We start from the raw sequence: 13,029 nt of genomic DNA on the forward strand, positions 1-13,029 counted from the left end.
CTGTTGCTCATACACCCGCACAAACACAAGTACAAACACACACACACACACACACATACACAAACACACGCAGAAACACACATCCACATCACACACTGTCTCTCACACACTCTCACCCAAACCCTAAAGCACACACACACACAAGAACACAAGAACACAGGCAGACAGGGTGAGGATTGTGGTGTTGTGTGGAGCCTCAGTCATGTGAAAATCTCTGCTCAGACAGTGTCCCCTCCTCCTCATGTAGTATTACTCTCAGCATTGATCCTCTCACTGTGCAGGAGTATTCCAGGGGGCTGCCGCCTCATCCCCCCTCCACTGGGGGAGACAGAAGTGTGGTGTGTGTGGGGGAGGGGGGGGTGATTGATGACTATGGGAGGGATGAAGGGAAGAGGTGGGTAAAAGATACTCTGTGGGTGAATGTCTATGTTTTTTCCTTCAGGGAGCCGTGAGTACAGGAACTGAAGAAATCAAAACCGACATCAACAACTCCCTGATCTCTTCTCTGAATTCTCACACTCCTCTCCTCCTCTCAACATATCTCCATGTCAATATCGCCTTTTTTCATCTCTCCTTCTCTGTCAACCTTCTCTCTCTTGGTTTCATGCCGTTCTTCTACAACTCTTTATATTCTACACTTTATCCATTGCCACATCTCTTTCCCTCTCCCATTGATCTCATCTCTTTCCCTCTCCCATTGCCACATCTCTTTCCCTCTCCCATTGATCTCATCTCCTTACCTCTCCCATTGCCACATCTCTTTCCCTCTCCCATTGATCTCATCTCTTTCCCTCTCCCATTGATCTCATCTATTTCCCTCTCCCATTGCCACATCTCTTTCCCTCTCCCATTGATCTCATCTCCTTACCTCTCCCATTGCCACATCTCTTTCCCTCTCCCATTGATCTCATCTCTTTCCCTCTCCCATTGCCACATCTCTTTCACTCTCCCATTGCCACATCTCTTTCACTCTCCCATTGATCTCATCTCTTTCCCTCTCCCATTGATCTCATCTCTTTCACTCTCCCATTGATCTCATCTCTTTCCCTCCCTCTCTTTCTCTTCCGCTGTCACTTTCTTTTCTCTTTGCAGGTTGTAGGAGTTGTCCCAACACTCCACTGTCACCTGTAGGAGTTGTCCCAACACTCCACTGTCACCTGTAGGAGTTGTCCCAACACTCCACTTTCAACTGTCCAAGTGCAACACAAAGTGCAGCATGGCCTCCAGGCCTCTAGGGGAGCTGTCCTACTTAGCTGGCTGTGCCCCCTTAAGATTACGATGAACACTGACCCTCCTCTGCTCGGTGCTCACAGGCCCTCAGCTAACCTGCCTCTAGATATATACTGTAGTTCAGGGTTGAGTCCTGTTACCATCCAACAGTAACAGTTATAACTGTGACCTTTGCCATTGGGGAAGGTGTTCTAGTCTGTGTTATCTTTCTTCTTCTCTCTCTCCAAAGCCCTGCAGCCTTTGGATGAGATCATGTCCTCTTTCAGTCTCCTCTATCATCTCTCTCTCTGAATGTATCCCTGAGATGTGAGTTGACTTGTTGTGGTGGTCAGGTTGGCTGGCCCCTGGTTGCTATGTTCTACTTTATGTGCCTCTCCTCTGGTGTTGTTTTGTTGTTAGGTGGTGATCTGGTCCTGGGTTATAAATAAATAGTTTCCTCTTCCGTCCTCTCTTATTCTCTCTTATTCCAGACCAGACATTTCCCTCTGACTGCACACAGGAGCCAATCGAAAGTGATGATTAAATAGCTGCTGACTTGCATTTTTCCTATTCCCGTCTTCTATTAAAGAAGCTTGTTTATTGGATCTGAAGGAAGGAGGGTGGAGCGGGTTATGAGAAAATTGGAACCTGATCGCGTCGTGATGAAAAGTCTTGGCTGTCTGAAGTGAGAAAGACGAGCCAATTAGAACAGTCCTCCGTCAGTCTTCTCCTCTCCCTCAGGGATGGGCTGTGGGCCAGACCAGACTTGCAAACACACACAAAACACGTTAGTTCTCCCCACCCGCGCCGCATTCCGCCGCACCACGCTACGTGTTGTCGGGCTCTGCCACCAGAATATAAATAGATCCTGAGTGAATTAGATTCAGTGTTACAGTCCTCCTCATCCCAAACCTAGTGGCAACTAACTGGGCTTCTATTAATTACCAGGAGAAGGTCATCTCATCTCAAACCTAGTGACAACTAACTGGGCTTCTATTAATTACCAGGAGAAGGTCATCTCATCCAAAACCTAATGACAACTAACTGGGCTTCTATTAATTACCAGGAGAAGGACATCTCATCCCAAACCTAGTGACAAATAACTGGGCTTCTATTAATTACCAGGATGTCATCTCATCCCAAACCGAATGACAACTAACTGGGCTTTTATTACCAGGAGAAGGTCATCTCATCCCAAACCTAGTGGCAACTAACTGGGCTTCTATTAATTACCAGGAGAAGGTCATCTCATCCCAAACCTAGTGACAACTAACTGGGCTTCTATTAATTACCAGGAGAAGGTCATCTCATCCCAAACCTAATGACAACTAACTGGGCTTCTATTAATTACCAGGAGGTCATCTCATCCCAAACCTAGTGGCAACTAACTGGGCTTCTATTAATTACCAGGAGAAGGTCATCTCATCCCAAACCTAGTGGCAACTAACTGGGCTTCTATTAATTACCAGGAGAAGGTCATCTCATCCCAAACCTAGTGGCAACTAACTGGGCTTCTATTAATTACCAGGAGAAGGTCATCTCATCCCAAACCTAGTGGCAACTAACTGGGCTTCTATTAATTACCAGGAGGTCATCTCATCCCAAACCTAGTGGCAACTAACTGGGCTTCTATTAATTACCAGGAGAAGGGGGTACCATCCCTCCCGCTCTCTACCCCTCTCCCTCTGCAGAGATTAATTGAATTTGCTGCTGCTAATCGCTCTGGTAATGCCCCATCTTTCATGGCTCACTGGGAATGCAGGGTGTTTTGGTGTCTTTATGGGTGACATATGTTTGTTTGTTTGGTTCTACTTAACGGGAGAGGGATAGGGGTTAGGGATAGAGGGAGGGTGTTTAAAGGGCCGCTGTTGGCAGCTGGCATGATGCGTGCAGGCATGACACGTGTGTGTGTGTGTATGTGTGTGTGTGTGGGGGGGGGGTTTGTGTGCACGTGTGTTTGTGTGTGTGACAGGGTCCTCTGTGTGCGTGTCACACAGTGCTTTGTGTTACCAGCCACCTGAAACGTGGAGGTGACAGGCGAAGCAGCTGAGTCGACACAGCACTGTCAGATGAGCTCAGAAGAGGCGGCCAGTGTGTGTGTTTGTGTGTGTGTTAGGATGTGTGAGCATGCCAGCAGAGCATAACAACAGCCAACAAGTCCAGTCATATCTCACAGTGCCAAAAACCCTGCAAGCCCTTACAGAGACATCAGTTTGTCTTCACTGGGCAGAACAGAGCAAGACAAACTGTTGTGACACAGATTCACTCTGTCAAGGCTTGCTTCACAACTGGCTTCTATCAACACATACTGAGTGCACTGTATAAACTATACCTTATTATACCATACTATACTACACACTATATGTATTTCCTAGTTCACCACACATCATTAACTTCTTGAAACTCCCCATCCCGGATCCGGGATCGTGACTAAAGCCTCAGGCTCATTAGCATAACGCAACGTTAACGATTTCTGAAAATCGCAAATAAAATGAAAATAATGCGCCTACTCTCAAGCTTAGCCTTTTCTTAACAACACTGTCATCTCAGATTTTCAAAATATGCTTTTGAACCATAGCAATTCACTAATTTGTGTAAGAGTATGCTAAGCTAGCTTAGCATTTTGAGTAGCATTTAGCACGCAACATTTTCACAAAAACCAGATAACCAAATAAATAAAATCATTTACCTTTGAAGAGCTTCGGATGTTTTCAATGAGGAGACTCTCAGTTACATACCAAATGTGCAGTTTTTCCTGAAAGCGCCTTTGTGTAGGAGAAATCGCTCCGTTTTGTACATCACATTTGGCTACCGAAACGAACCGAAAATTCAGTCACCTACAACGTCAAACTTTTTCCGAATTAACTCCATAATATCGACCGAAACATGGCAAACGTTGTTTGGAATCAATCCTCAAGGTGTTTTTTCACATATCTCTTCATTGATATATCGTTCGTGGAAGCCTGCATTCTTCTCTGAATTCTGTGGAAAAATACTTGCAGCTGACTTTTGCGCACCAATTTCGGCGCAGGACACCGGGCGGACACCTGGTAAATGTGGTCTCTTATGGTCAATCTTCCAATGATATGCCTATAAATACGTCACAATGCTGCAGACACCTTGGGGAAACGACAGAAAGGGCTGTCTCACTCCTCTCGCATTCACAGCCATATAAGGAGACAATGGAAAACTGAGCCTCAAAAACCTGCTCATTTCCTGGATGCCGTTTCATCTTGGTTTTGCCTGTAGCTCACGTTCTAGGGCACGCACAGAAAATATCTTTGCAGTTCTGGAAACGTCAGAGTGTTTTCTTTCCACAGCTACCAATTATATGCATAGTCGAGCATCTTTTTGTGACAAAATATTGCGCTTAAAACGGGCACGTCTTTTTATCCAAAAATTATATAGCGCCCCCAGAGTTTCAACAGGTTAAACAACACTATACTATACTATAATATACTATATATATATATATTTCCTGGAGGAAAAATCCAGTAGATTCATATCATGTTGCCTCGTCACTTTATTCATAGTTATATGTACATATCTACCTCAATGACCTCGTACTGGTACTGGTACTTCGGTACTGGTACTTTGTGTATATAGCCAAGTTATCGTTACTCATTGTGTATTTATTGGTACTTGTATTACTAGGTGTTATTCCTTTCCTATTATTTCTCTATGTTCTTTCTATCTACGTTGTTGGGAAGGCCCGTAACGTTCGTCTACAACTGCTGCTGACGAAGCCTGTAGGAACCCATGGAATAGTAGAGAGCAGAGTACAGAGAGGAGGGTAGAACTCTACCTGTTCCTGCTTCCAGTAAATGTAGAGAGCAGAGAGGAGAGTAGAAATCTACCTGTCCCTGCTCCCAGTAAATGTAGAGAGCAGAGAGGAGAGTAGAACTCTACCTGTTCCTGCTTCCAGTAAATGTAGAGAGCAGAGAGGAGAGTAGAACTCTACCTGTTCCTGCTTCCAGTAAATGTAGAGAGCAGAGAGGAGAGTAGAACTCTACCTGTCCCTGCTCCCAGTAAATGTAGAGAGCAGAGAGGAGAGTAGAACTCTACCTGTTCCTGCTTCCAGTAAATGTAGAGAGCAGAGAGGAGAGTAGAACTCTACCTGTTCCTGCTCCCAGTAAATGTAGAGAGCAGAGAGGAGAACTCTACCTGTAGAAATGTAGAGAGCAGAGTGGAGAGTAGAACTCTACCTGTTCCTGCTCCCAGTAAATGTAGAGAGCAGAGAGGAGAGTAGAACTCTACCTGTTCCTGCTCCCAGTAAATGTAGAGAGCAGAGAGGAGAGTAGAACTCTACCTGTCCCTGCTCCCAGTAAATGTAGAGAGCAGAGAGGAGAGTAGAACTCTACCTGTTCCTGCTCCCAGTAAATGTAGAGAGCAGAGAGGAGAGTAGAACTCTACCTGTCCCTGCTCCCAGTAAATGTAGAGAGCAGAGAGGAGAGTAGAACTCTACCTGTCCCTGCTCCCAGTAAATGTAGAGAGCAGAGAGGAGAGTAGAACTCTACCTGTCCCTGCTCCCAGTAAATGTAGAGAGCAGAGAAATGTAGAGAGCAGAGAGGAGAGTAGAACTCTACCTGTCCCTGCTCCCAGTAAATGTAGAGAGCAGAGAGTAGAGAGTAGAACTCTACCTGTCCCTGCTCCCAGTAAATGTAGAGAGCAGAGAGGAGAGAGTAGAACTCTACCTGTTCCTGCTCCCAGTAAATGTAGAGAGCAGAGAAATGTAGAGAGTAGAACTCTACCTGTTCCTGCTTCCAGTAAATGTAGAGAGCAGAGAGGAGAGTAGAACTCTACCTGTCCCTGCTCCCAGTAAATGTAGAGAGCAGAGAGTAAATGAGAGTAGAACTCTACCTGTCCCTGCTCCCAGTAAATGTAGAGAGCAGAGAGGAGAGTAGAACTCTACCTGTCCCTGCTCCCAGTAAATGTAGAGAGCAGAGAGGAGAGTAGAACTCTACCTGTTCCTGCTCCCAGTAAATGTGTTCCTGAGAGTAGAGAGGAGAGTAGAACTCTACCTGTCCCTGCTCCCAGTAAATGTAGAGAGCAGAGTGGAGAGTAGAACTCTACCTGTTCCTGCTCCCAGTAAATGTAGAGAGCAGAGTAAATGTAGAGAGTAGAACTCTACCTGTTCCTGCTCCCAGTAAATGTAGAGAGCAGAGAGGAGAGTAGAACTCTACCTGTCCCTGCTCCCAGTAAATGTAGAGAGCAGAGAGTCCCTGCTCCCAGTAAATGAGAGAGTAGAACTCTACCTGTCCCTGCTCCCAGTAAATGTAGAGAGGAGAGAGAGTAGAACTCTACCTGTCCCTGCTCCCAGTAAATGTAGAGAGGAGAGTAGAACTCTACCTGTCCCTGCTCCCAGTAAATGTAGAGAGTCCCTGCTCCCAGTAAATGTAGAGAGGAGAGTAGAACTCTACCTGTCCCTGCTCCCAGTAAATGTAGAGAGCAGAGATGAGAGTAGAACTCTACCTGTTCCTGCTCCCAGTAAATGTAGAGAGCAGAGTAAATGTAGAGAGGAGAGTAGAACTCTACCTGTCCCTGCTCCCAGTAAATGTAGAGAGCAGAGAGGAGAGTAGAACTCTACCTGTCCCTGCTCCCAGTAAATGTAGAGAGCAGAGAGGAGAGTAGAACTCTACCTGTTCCTGCTCCCAGTAAATGTAGAGAGCAGAGAGGAGAGTAGAACTCTACCTGTTCCTGCTCCCAGTAAATGTAGAGAGCAGAGAGGAGAGTAGAACTCTACCTGTCCCTGCTCCCAGTAAATGTAGAGAGCAGAGAGGAGAGTAGAACTCTACCTGTCCCTGCTCCCAGAGAGCAGAGAGGAGAACTCTACCTGTCCCTGCTCCCAGTAAATGTAGAGAGCAGAGAGGAGAGTAGAACTCTACCTGTCCCTGCTCCCAGTAAATGTAGAGAGCAGAGAGGAGAGTAGAACTCTACCTGTCCCTGCTCCCAGTAAATGTAGAGAGGAAAGTAGAACTCTACCTGTCCCTGCTCCCAGTAAATGTAGAGAGGAGAGAGTAGAACTCTACCTGTTCCTGCTCCCAGTAAATGTAGAGAGGAGAGTAGAACTCTACCTGTTCCTGCTCCCAGTAAATGTAGAGAGGAGAGTAGAACTCTACCTGTCCCTGCTCCCAGTAAATGTAGAGAGGAGAGTAGAACTCTACCTGTCCCTGCTCCCAGTAAATGTAGAGAGGAGAGTAGAACTCTCTCTACCTGTCCCTGCTCCCAGTAAATGTAGAGAGGAGAGTAGAACTCTACCTGTCCCTGCTCCCAGTAAATGTAGAGAGGAGAGTAGAACTCTACCTGTTCCTGCTCCCAGTAAATGTAGAGAGGAGAGTAGAACTCTACCTGTCCCTGCTCCCAGTAAATGTAGAGAGCAGAGAGGAGAGTAGAACTCTACCTGTTCCTGCTCCCAGTAAATGTAGAGAGGAGAGTAGAACTCTACCTGTCCCTGCTCCCAGTAAATGTAGAGAGGAAAGTAGAACTCTACCTGTCCCTGCTCCCAGTAAATGTAGAGAGCAGAGAGGAGAGTAGAACTCTACCTGTCCCCAGTAAATGCTCCCAGTAAATGTAGAGAGGAGAGTAGAACTCTACCTGTCCCTGCTCCCAGTAAATGTAGAGAGGAGAGTAGAACTCTACCTGTTCCTGCTCCCAGTAAATGTAGAGAGGAGAGTAGAACTCTACCTGTTCCTGCTCCCAGTAAATGTAGAGAGGAGAGTAGAACTCTACCTGTCCCTGCTCCCAGTAAATGTAGAGAGGAGAGTAGAACTCTACCTGTCCCTGCTCCCAGTAAATGTAGAGAGCAGAGAGGAGAGTAGAACTCTACCTGTCCCTGCTCCCAGTAAATGTAGAGAGGAGAGTAGAACTCTACCTGTTCCTGCTCCCAGTAAATGTAGAGAGGAGTTCCTGCTCCCAGTAAATGTAGAGAGGAGAGTAGAACTCTACCTGTCCCTGCTCCCAGTAAATGTAGAGAGGAGAGTAGAACTCTACCTGTCCCTGCTCCCAGTAAATGTAGAGAGCAGAGAGGAGAGTAGAACTCTACCTGTCCCTGCTCCCAGTAAATGTAGAGAGCAGAGAGGAGAGTAGAACTCTACCTGTTCCTGCTTCCAGTAAATGTAGAGAGGAGAGTAGAACTCTACCTGTTCCTGCTCCCAGTAAATGTAGAGAGGAAAGTAGAACTCTACCTGTCCCTGCTCCCAGTAAATGTAGAGAGCAGAGAGGAGAGTAGAACTCTACCTGTTCCTGCTCCCAGTAAATGTAGAGAGGAGAGTAGAACTCTACCTGTCCCTGCTCCCAGTAAATGTAGAGAGCAGAGAGGAGAGTAGAACTCTACCTGTTCCTGCTCCCAGTAAATGTAAATGTAGAGAGGAGAGTAGAACTCTACCTGTTCCTGCTCCCAGTAAATGTAGAGAGCAGAGTAAATGTAGAGAGGAGAGTAGAACTCTACCTGTCCCTGCTCCCAGTAAATGTAGAGAGCAGAGTAAATGGAGAGAGTAGAACTCTACCTGTTCCTGCTCCCAGTAAATGTAGAGAGCAGAGCTCCCAGTAAATGTAGAGAGGAGAGTAGAACTCTACCTGTCCCTGCTCCCAGTAAATGTAGAGAGGAGAGTAGAACTCTACCTGTCCCTGCTCCCAGTAAATGTAGAGAGGAGAGTAGAACTCTACCTGTCCCTGCTCCCAGTAAATGTAGAGAGGAGAGTAGAACTCTACCTGTCCCTGCTCCCAGTAAATGTAGAGAGCAGAGAGGAGAGTAGAACTCTACCTGTCCCTGCTCCCAGTAAATGTAGAGAGGAGAGTAGAACTCTACCTGTCCCTGCTCCCAGTAAATGTAGAGAGCAGAACTCTACCTGTCCCTGCTCCCAGTAAATGTAGAGAGGAGAGTAGAACTCTACCTGTCCCTGCTCCCAGTAAATGTAGAGAGCAGAGAGGAGAGTAGAACTCTACCTGTTCCTGCTCCCAGTAAATGTAGAGAGGAGAGTAGAACTCTACCTGTCCCTGCTCCCAGTAAATGTAGAGAGGAGAGTAGAACTCTACCTGTCCCTGCTCCCAGTAAATGTAGAACTCTACCTGTTCCTGCTCCCAGTAAATGTAGAGAGCAGAGTAGAACTCTACCTGTCCCTGCTCCCAGTAAATGTAGAACTCTACCTGTTCCTGCTCCCAGTAAATGTAGAGAGGAGAGAGTAGAACTCTACCTGTCCCTGCTCCCAGTAAATGTAGAGAGCAGAAATGTAGGAGGAGAGTAGAACTCTACCTGTCCCTGCTCCCAGTAAATGTAGAGAGGAGAACTCTACCTGTCCCTGCTCCCAGTAAATGTAGAACTCTACCTGTTCCTGCTCCCAGTAAATGTAGAGAGGAGAGTAGAACTCTACCTGTCCCTGCTCCCAGTAAATGTAGAGAGCAGAGAGGAGAGTAGAACTCTACCTGTCCCTGCTCCCAGTAAATGTAGAGAGGAGAGTAGAACTCTACCTGTCCCTGCTCCCAGAAATGAGGAGAGTAGAACTCTACCTGTTCCTGCTCCCAGTAAATGTAGAGAGCTCTAGTTCCTGCTCCCAGTAAATGTAGAGAGTAGAACTCTACCTGTCCCTGCTCCCAGTAAATGTAGAGAGCAGAGAGGAGAGTAGAACTCTACCTGTTCCTGCTCCCAGTAAATGTAGAGAGCAGAGAGGAGAGTAGAACTCTACCTGTCCCTGCTCCCAGTAAATGTAGAGAGGAGAGAGGAGAGTAGAACTCTACCTGTTCCTGCTCCCAGTAAATGTAGCACTACATCATTATTGATCCCTACTGCTCTTTCCAGTGGGGAGATCCATGCTACATGACCAGGACTGTTACACTCAGTGGAGAGTCAGGCCTACTGCTCTTGCATCAGTTGGCCAACTTATCTTGTTAACAATAACAGTGCAGCGAACGCAATAATTGAACTGTTAAATCACCGTCCCTGCTCCCAGTAAATGTACTGTGTTCCTGCTCCCAGTAAATGTACTGTTTAGTAAATGCTTTAACTTCCTGTATAAATGTCCTTCCTATAAATGTAGAGAGCAGAGAGGAGAGTAGAACGTTTGCTATAAGTCACCACTGGGTCTGTGTACTGCGGATCGGGACATTTGAACCACAGAAATGTATTCTGGGGCTTGTATTCATATCAGTACCTTTCTGGAAATGTAAAGCTTCTGTAACTCATAGTTTACTTGTCTGGGTGGGTTTGTCAGGAGAAGGGTAGTTGTGTTGTAGTTTGACACGTTTCAGAAATGTAGAAAGAGAGAAATGCAATGATGTCTGAAAGGGAGATTGTATAAATATGTGTAGGGACACCATTAGGGACTCATGTGATCCCAGTAAATGGGAGGATTGGGTTGAGCCTGGAAGAAATGAATGAAGGATGAAGAGCCAGTTCCTGGGAGAGGAGAGAGGGCATGCTATGTGCATTTCTCAGCAGTGATCCCTACTGGTCCAGTGGGGAGAGATGAGAGACCAGGACTATTTCTCAGCAGTGTGGTGAAGTTAACAATAAGAGAGGAGAGAGGGCATGTTAAATCTATTTCTCAGCAGTGTGGTGAAGGAGAGAGGAGAGAGGGCATGCTATTTCTCAGCAGTGTGGTGAAGGAGGCTTGTATTCAGATCAGTACCTTTCTGGACACAAAGCTTCTGTAACTCATAGTTTACTCTCTGGGTGGGTTTGTCAGGAGAAGGGTAGTGTGTTGTAGTTTGACACGTTTCAGAGAGAAAGAGCAATGATGTCTGAAAGGGAGGCATGTGTAGGGACACAATTAGGGACTCATTTCTCAGCAGTGGAAGTGAAGGAGAGAGGAGAGAGGGTGAAGGAGAGAGGAGAGAGGGCATTTCTCAGCAGTGTTGAAGGAGAGAGGAGAGAGGGCATGCTATTTCTCAGCAGTGCAGTGTGGTGAAGAGAGGGCATGCTATTTCTCAGCAGTGTGGTGAAGGAGAGGCAGAGAGGGCATGCTATTTCTCAGCAGTGTGGTGAAGGAGAGAGGAGAGAGGGCATGCTATTTCTCAGCAGTGTGGTGAAGGAGAGAGGAGAGAGGGCATGCTATTTCTCAGCAGTGTGGTGAAGGAGAGAGGAGAGAGGGCATGCTATGTTCTCAGCAGTGTGGTGAAGGAGAGAGGAGAGAGGGCATGCTGTGGTGATTTCTCAGCAGTGTGGTGAAGGAGAGAGGAGAGAGGGCATGCTATTTCTCAGCAGTGTGGTGAAGGAGAGAGGAGAGAGGGCATGCTATTTCTCAGCAGTGTGGTGAAGGAGAGAGGAGAGAGGGCATGCTATTTCTCAGCAGTGTGGTGAAGGAGAGAGGAGCAGTGTGGTGAAGGAGAGAGGGGGCATGCTATTTCTCAGCAGTGTGGTGAAGGAGAGAGGAGAGAGGGCATGCTATTTCTCAGCAGTGTGGTGAAGGAGAGAGGAGAGAGGGCATGCTATTTCTCAGCAGTGTGGTGAAGGAGAGAGGAGAGAGGGCATGCTATTTCTCAGCAGTGTGGTGAAGGAGAGAGGAGAGAGGGCATGCTATTTCTCAGCAGTGTGGTGAAGGAGAGAGGAGAGAGGGCATGCTATTTCTCAGCAGTGTGGTGAAGGAGAGAGGAGAGAGGGCATGCTATTTCTCAGCAGTGTGGTGAAGGAGAGAGGAGAGAGGGCATGCTATTTCTCAGCAGTGTGGTGAAGGAGAGAGGAGAGAGGGCATGCTATTTCTCAGCAGTGTGGTGAAGGAGAGAGAGAGAGAGGGCATGCTATTTCTCAGCAGTGTGGTGAAGGAGAGAGGAGAGAGGGCATGCTATTTCTCAGCAGTGTGGTGAAGGAGGAGAGAGGGCATGCTATTTCTCAGCAGTGTGGTGAAGGAGAGAGGAGAGAGGGCATGCTATTTCTCAGAGTGTGGTGAAGGAGAGAGGAGAGAGGGCATGCTATTTCTCAGCAGTGTGGTGAAGGAGAGAGGAGATGCTATTTCTCAGCAGGGTGGTGAAGGAGAGAGGAGAGAGGGCATGCTATTTCTCAGCAGTGTGGTGAAGGAGAGAGGAGAGAGGGCATGCTATTTCTCAGCAGTGTGGTGAAGGAGAGAGGAGAGAGGGCATGCTATTTCTCAGCAGTGTGGTGAAGGAGAGAGGAGAAGAAAGGTTGTCCTGCAGTGCTCCTCAGGTGTCCGTGTATATGTAGCTCTGTGTTAGCGTGCTGTGCCTCGTTAGCAGTGGGGGTAATTGATAGGGTTCTGGAGAGCAATGCTGAGCAGAGGAGGTGCCTGGGTTTTCATTCTCACCAGGGGACCTACAATGGAGCCTGAATGAATCAGACACTCAGAGACCCAGGTGGCTCTACTGTACACTAACAGCCCGCAATGCACAGTGTGTGTGTGTGTGTGTGTGTGTGTGTGTGTGTGTGTGTGTGTGTGTGTGTGTGTGTGTGTGTGTGTGTGTGTGTGTGTGTGTGTGTGTGTGTGTGTGTGTGTGTGTGTGTGTGTGTGCGCGCGCTACTTTACAGACAAGCAGCGGACAAGGACCAGAGGACGTCAACAAATCAAATCTACCTCTTTTCTTCTCCTTCTCTCCTCTTCTTCACCAAAGCAGTTCATCCCTCTTTTATTAGGGCTCTCTCATTCTCTCTACCTCTCCTTCACTCTCATTTCTCTGCTTCTCTCTCATTCTCTCTACCTCTCCTTCACTCTCATTTCTCTGCTTCTCTCTCATTCTCTCTACCTCTCCTTCACTCTCATTTCTCTGCTTCTCTCTCATTCTCTCTACCTCTCCTTCACTCTCATTTCTCTGCTTCTCTCTCATTCTCTCTACCTCTCCTTCACTCTCATTTCTCTGCTTCTCTCTCATTCTCTC

At 47.1% G+C, this 13,029-nt stretch overlaps 1 protein-coding gene across 1 annotated transcript in view; it reads left to right on the forward strand.

The window, feature by feature from the left end:
• LOC135555267 (adhesion G protein-coupled receptor L1-like) overlaps positions 1–13,029 on the forward strand; it is a 242,721-nt gene that overhangs the window by 176,840 nt on the left and 52,852 nt on the right. The window lies entirely within an intron of this gene.

This window comes from Oncorhynchus masou, chromosome 15 (genome assembly GCF_036934945.1).
Source record: "Oncorhynchus masou masou isolate Uvic2021 chromosome 15, UVic_Omas_1.1, whole genome shotgun sequence".
In the NCBI taxonomy this organism is placed as follows: Eukaryota; Metazoa; Chordata; class Actinopteri; order Salmoniformes; family Salmonidae; genus Oncorhynchus; species Oncorhynchus masou.